The following is a 6,451-nucleotide window of genomic DNA, read 5'->3' on the forward strand; positions in this document are numbered from 1 at the left end:
AGATGTGATGTTGAGCACATCAAAAGACTCTCAACATCATCAGAATTAGGAAAATGAAATCAAAACCACAATGAGATATCACTTCACCTGCTAGGATAGATATAATAAAAATAACAGACAATAACAAGTGTTGCTGAGGATGTGGAGAAATTTTAACCCTCGTTCATTGCTCCAGGGTTCGTGTTCCCTTCCGATCTCTAGTGTGGGGCCCAGGGAGAACCATGAGAAGCCTGGTGTAATAAGCGGCACTTGCCCCCTCTCATCTCTGACTTCTGCGTCTGGCAACTGTGCCCACCTGGACCAGACAGTACAACCTTACATGCGGCTTCAGACAGCTGGCCCTGCCCTGGTAGACACACATCCCCAGAACTCCCAGCACTCTGGACAGGAGATGGTGGTCTGATGATTCTATATCATGCCCTTTTGGGAACAGTCAGGGCACATTAGCTGAGAAACTTTATATCCAGAAGGTCTGAAGCTGATGTGGCTGAAATAATTCATTAATTTAAAAAGATATTTTGTGTATATAAAGTTAATAATTTCAAACATGTTTATTTCATTAAATAATTACATATATGCATATGTGTGTGTATCTGCGTATGTATGCTGAATTAATCTGATTATGCATTTTTGGTGATGACTGTTCTAATACAAAACACACACACCCAAAGTACCAGTGAATAATCAATCATCAATGATTAACTTGTTGAAAATAGTTTTCCTCTGGCTTCACAATTATCTGTTTCAATTAAATAAAAGAATCACAGCATTATTTGATTTCTTGACCCAACTGCCAAATTAATCTAAAATAAAAACAAATTACTATAATTTCTCGATTTTCTTTAGACTATTTGGACTTTCAGCATTCAGAATGGCTTCAAATCTAGAAGCAACCAAGGAAAGAAAACACAAAAGGTGTCCTTCTCCAGTAGAAAAAGAACCTCCTGGTGACAGACTTGTCAATCTGCTCACAGAAGTTATTGCACCTTCTAATTGGCAGAACTCTCCAAGGGCCAGCTGCTTCTCACTAAAGCCAAGAGGTATGGAAGGAAAAAAGGAAAAATAAAATAAGAAAATAAGCAGAGGATATTCAAGGATGATCATAAAATCCCCTCTACTGCTAGATATCTGTGTGACCTTAGGCAAGTCACTTAAGATCTTTGAGCCTCAGTTTCCACATCAATAAAATAGGAAAATAGTATCTGTGCTCAGAGTTTTGGGGAAATTAAGTACACGACAGTGTTTGGAACAGCTTCTGACCCAGTGGCACTCAATAAATGTTTCCTTGTTTTTGTCAGGGCAAATTACTTTTCCTTGGAGGCCTTTAGAATTTAATTAGGAGACTCATTGAGATAGTAAATAGAGAGGTACTTGCAGTCTACAAGTTGAGGAACTTAGCTCTTCTTGCCAAGAGTAATAAAGACTAGGTTTACTCTCTTGTCTTAAACAACTAGAAAACTGGAGAAATCATATGAGATCATGATTTTTTAGTCATTAAAAAATACCAGTACAGGACTCTGATTTCCCTGAGAGAAGGGAAAGAAAAAAACAAGGCAAAACCTGTGATTGCCCCAGCTTACTTCCTGGAAAGTTTCCAGGGTACAACATAGGGAGGAAAAAATCAAAGTTCAGGGAGGTCAGGATGGCTAGAACTTGGGATGGAGTTTCCACTAGTCAAAGTACCTTCATCATCCTCAGAAGGGTGTTGCCTTAGTGGAGGGATAAATTAACACCACACTAAAAACTGCTCTGGACCCGGTTAAAGGCAGGTCTTGAAAGAACCGAACTAATTCTAAGTAACTTAATTGTGCAAAACAAGCTCCAACATTATGTAAAAGAATATAGTAAAATCCAGCACCCAACAAGGTAAAATTCACAATGTCTGACATCTAGTAAAAATTATCAGGCATGCCAAGAAGCAGAAAAATATGACCAATAATCAAGAGAAAATGCAATCAACAGAAACAGACACAGGCCCTATAGTGTAATGATTAACACAGTGAAATGACAAAGATGCTGATTACCCAACAAAGACATTACAACAGCAATTAAAAATACACCTCATGTGTTTCAGAAAGTAGAAGAAACCATGAACATGATGAGAGAAACTGAAGATATAAAAAAGACCCAAGTGGAACCTCTATAAATGAAAAATATATCTTAACTGAAAAATGTAATAGCCGTTTAGATATAGATAGATATAAAAAAGAGACAAAGAACAGAAACCAAATTCTTCCAGAAGTAGAGGAAAATTCCTTTTAAAGAGACATAATTCTCTCTGAATTGCCATTAAAGTTTGAGGATAATGGATTTAATGCTAGGATTAGCAGTAAAGAAGGGATAGAATAATCACTGATTGTTTTTTCTAGATTTGATCTCTCCCTGTAGGACTATAAATTGAGATCTTGGTTGAACATTAGATCCAAGACAATACTGTCCAGTAGAACTGTAATGCAGTCACATAGGTAAGTTTAAATTTTCTAGTAGCCCCATCAAAAATAAAAAGAAACAGGCAAAATTAATTTTAATAATATATTTTAGTTTAATTTACCCAATATGTTAAAATTTCAATATCAACTTTAAACTTAAAATTTTAATACATTTTTTTGTACTAAATCTTTGAAATCCAATGTTTATTTTATACTTAGAACACATCTCAGTTCTGACTAGCCATATTTCAAGTGCTCAACTACCACACGTGGCTAGTGGCTAACATATTGGACAGTGTGGTCTAAACAGTTTCATCAGTCAGGGTAATGCGAGGTGTGGTAACAAACCCCAAAATCTCAGTGGCTTAACACAATCCAAGTCTTATTTTTAATTCAGGTTACAATCCACGGAAGTTGACAGGGAAAAGAATTCTGTTTCATTCAAAAATCTGAGCTTCTTCCAGCCAGTGGCTCCACTGTCTCCCTCCTGGAGACTTTCACTGGATTGTCTTCATCCGCCACCTGATGAACAAAGAGTAAAGGCATGCCACTGAAGGGGCAGCAGCTACCAGCACATACTCTCCTTATGGCAAATCACAATTATACAAGTCGAGCCAAACTACACACATTTAAGACCTGTGCTCGCTCATATTACATTTGCTAACATTCCACTGGCCATACCGACGAGAATGGAAAGAGAAAGAGGGGGAAGGAAATGTGATGAACAAAGAACTATCACATCTTGTGGACTGTTCAATTTGAAAAGTCTTTGGAAAAGGGAGAAATTAAAGCTGAGCAACTAATGTGTTTCCTTCTCCACCGGCAGTGGTAGTCTTGCTGCCCCCCATTTTCTCCAAGGAAGATACAACATAGGTTAATAATAAGCAATAATATGGGCTGAAAACAATGATCATTATAGGAAATGACTCAAACTTCATTAAGATGACTAGGGGCATCTTAATGATCTACAACTTTTTAAAAAAGATTTTTATTAAAACATAGCTAACATACATTATATTAGTTTCAGGTGTCCACCATAGTTATTCAACATTTATATACTTATAGAAGTAAACACTATGATTAGTCCAGCAACAATCTGACACCATACAACGTTATCACAATATTATTGACTGTACTCCGTATGCTGTACTTCACATCCCCGAAACTATTTTATAACTACCAATTTGTACTTCTTAACCCCTTCACCTTTTTAAATCCAACTCTCAACCTCACTCCCTTCTGGCAACCATCAACTTGTTCCCTGTTTCCGCTGAGTCTGTTTCTGTTTTCTTTGTTCATTTATTTTGTTCTTTAGATTTCACAATATTATAAGTGAGATCATTTGGTATCTGTCCTTCTCTGTCTTATTTCACTTAGCATGATATCTTCCAGGTCCATCCATGTTGTCACAAATGGTAAGATTTCATTCTTTCTTATGGACAAGTAATATTCCACTGTATATATGTACCACACCTTTATCCAATCATCTATTGATAGGCACTTAGGTTGCTTTCATATCTCAGCTATTGTAAATTATGCTACAGTGAACATAGGGGTGTATTATCTTTCAGATTCATGTTTTAGCTTTCTGCAGATAAATACCCAGAAGTGGAATTGCTGGTTCATAAAGTAGTTCTATTTTTAATATTGAGGAACCTGTCTCCCTCATTGTTTTCCATATTAGCTGCACCAATTTACAATCGCATCAACAGTGCATGAGGGTTCACTTTTCTCCACATTCTTGCCAACACTTGTTTGTTGATTTATTGATGATAGCCATTCTGACAGGCATGAGGTGATATCTCATTGTGGTTTTAATTTGCATTTCTCTGATGATTAGCGACATTGAGTATCTTTTCATATGTCTATTGGCCATCTGTATGTCCTCTTTGGAGATATCCTACAACTCCGTTTTAGAAAACCCTTTTTTAAAATGGTAAAATAAACCATAGATACAGAAAACCACACTATACAAATGAATAACTTAGTAAATTATCAGTAAGGGGGAAACTGTTGTCATATCACTAGGTCAAAAAATAATACTTTACCAACCACCCACAGATGTCCCTTAGTGTCCCCAATTCCAATCACAATCTACTCCCTGACCCCAAAGTAACACTACTTTGGCATTTATTACAAACACTTTCTTGCATGTCTTTTAGTTTTTATACCCAACTAAAAATTGTGCATCCCTAGACACTACAGTCTTGCCCATTTTTAAGAAACTTGATAATTCCTTTTTAAACTAAAGATTCCTCTCCATGCCTACCTGTTGAAGAACGCAAGCCATCTGGCCTCTAGGATTCTCCAGTCTGAATTTTGCTGATTGCAAACTTGTCATGCAGTTTAACTTATTCCTCTGTATTTTCAGCTGCAAGTTGCCAATTCAATCTAAAGACTTGAACAAACTCACCTTATTCTATCACTTTGGTTAAGACCATAGGTGATTTGTACTCCTTCACTGTGTAGCAAAAAAACATCTGGTTGCTTTTCTTTGCAATATTATCAGTCACTGGTGTTCAATGTCTAGATCCATTAATTAACTGAACATGGCAAAGTGTAGATATTGTAATTCTATCACGTTTTCATTTATTGGCAGGTATACTTTCTTAAGAAATGCTTCTCTTCTACTATTTTGGCTACCCAGTGGTGTAATCTCTTTGCTAGTTTTTTCAAGACAATGAATTTATTCCCTACAATCCTCCAAAGGTAAACTCAAGGATTTAAGCATATTTGGATTTCAATGCATACCTATACTGAAGCTCAAATTATATTATTTTTGGCCAGTGGGAGCCTCTTCAAGTTAGCCACTTACTGTCTTTTGTGATGATAGATTCTTTGCTACCTAGTATAAAAGACATCCCAGATTCATCTTGTATAATTTCTGCCCCAGACCTAAAATCAACCATTTCTCCAAGAAGCCTTATATTCTTTTAGTGGAAAATGATATAATAGTATTTCAGGACCACAGTCTGGGCTGTAGGGGTGTGTGTGTGTGTATCCTCAATATAAAATAAGAACAAAGTTTACTAACCCTCTTCTATATTATATCTGTCTTCCACTCTGAGAATCCTGGTTTCAAGGATACAGATTACAAAATTGAAATATCCCATAATTACTCATTTGCTTTACCCCACATTACAGTCTCAGGAAAATACTACCACTATTAACTGCCAAAAATATTTTTTAAATTTTGCACAAGCTTTTCCCCTTTTTTTCATTTGTACTGTATCTACATTGTCAGTGCAGATAGCCATTACATGTTATATTTTCTTCCTTTCAGTCCTCATTTATTCCTAGTTCTACAAATAACCATATATTTAAGGCTTATAGCCAGTCTTTAAGAATTTCATTCTCTAGTAAGTTCCTCAGAAAGGGCTCACAGGAACAATATTTCCTGACTATGTATATATGTTGAAAGCAGTTTGTACTCTCTTTATACTTGAAGATTAGTTTTACTGAGAATAAAATCCTTGGTTCACATCTTCTTCCTAGAGTATCTAAAATATATCATTCTATTTTCTTCTGGCATAAAGCAAATGTCAAAGAGTCTGATAATAACCTAACTTCTCTTCCTTGTAAGTTACTTGCTTTTTTTTCTTAGACAGTGAAGAAATTTTTTTCTATTTTTAAAGTAGCTTAGTAATCTTACTAGAATGTCTTGTCTTGGTGTTTGCCAGTTGATATTCTCAGGTACGCAGTGTACTCCTAGTTTCAAAGCATTTTTTTTAAACTGTACTTTCAGGATTGCTTCCTTGAATTATCATTTTTTGTATTTGTTTTGGTCCCGTGCTTTGGATTTCTTCTGTAGGAGCTCCTACAATCCATACGTTGAACATTTATTGTCTATCTTCAATATCTGGCACTTTCTCTTAAATATTTTCCCACCATTTCCTTTGTTTTTTAAAAATATCCTCAAAAAAAATATCCTCACTTTCACCTCTGTTTCTCTTATGGCATTATTTTTGTGTTTATTCACTCTATGTTTCAGATTAGTGTTCAGTTCTGAATTTTTAAAATTT

The sequence above is a fragment of the Pteropus alecto genome, unplaced genomic scaffold (genome assembly GCF_000325575.1).
Source record: "Pteropus alecto unplaced genomic scaffold, ASM32557v1 scaffold86, whole genome shotgun sequence".
NCBI lineage: Eukaryota > Metazoa > Chordata > Mammalia > Chiroptera > Pteropodidae > Pteropus > Pteropus alecto.